Below are 362 nucleotides of genomic sequence, written 5' to 3'. Positions count from 1 at the left end.
ATGTACCGTACAGGGACTGAGGCGGGTCCGTTAGTCAGATGATGCTGGGTTTACGGACCAAGTCGGGTGCCTGCAGCGCACAAGTCTCAGAAAGACACGGCGTTCAGTCTCATCGCCCCACTCGGCGTTCTCAGCGAGCGAGACTGAGCCCCTCGCCCTGGGCTGGGTGCACGGCCCTCCACGTTTGCGGCGACAGCTGACGGCCATCCTCGCCTGCCTGGGCTCAGGCTTCTCTCTGCGGCCGGCACCAGCTCCTGGGGGTCTTAATGCCGGGCCCCTGGCTCTGGAATCGAATCCTCATCAACTTCTGTTTTCCCAGGTCCCGCTATTTATTTTTTTATCTTATATTCATCCAGACTGGC

This window comes from Pteropus vampyrus, unplaced genomic scaffold, assembly GCF_000151845.1.
Source record: "Pteropus vampyrus isolate Shadow unplaced genomic scaffold, Pvam_2.0 Scaffold682, whole genome shotgun sequence".
In the NCBI taxonomy this organism is placed as follows: domain Eukaryota; kingdom Metazoa; phylum Chordata; class Mammalia; order Chiroptera; family Pteropodidae; genus Pteropus; species Pteropus vampyrus.
The sequence above is the reverse complement of the archived record's forward strand: the minus strand, read 5'-3'. Positions refer to the sequence as shown.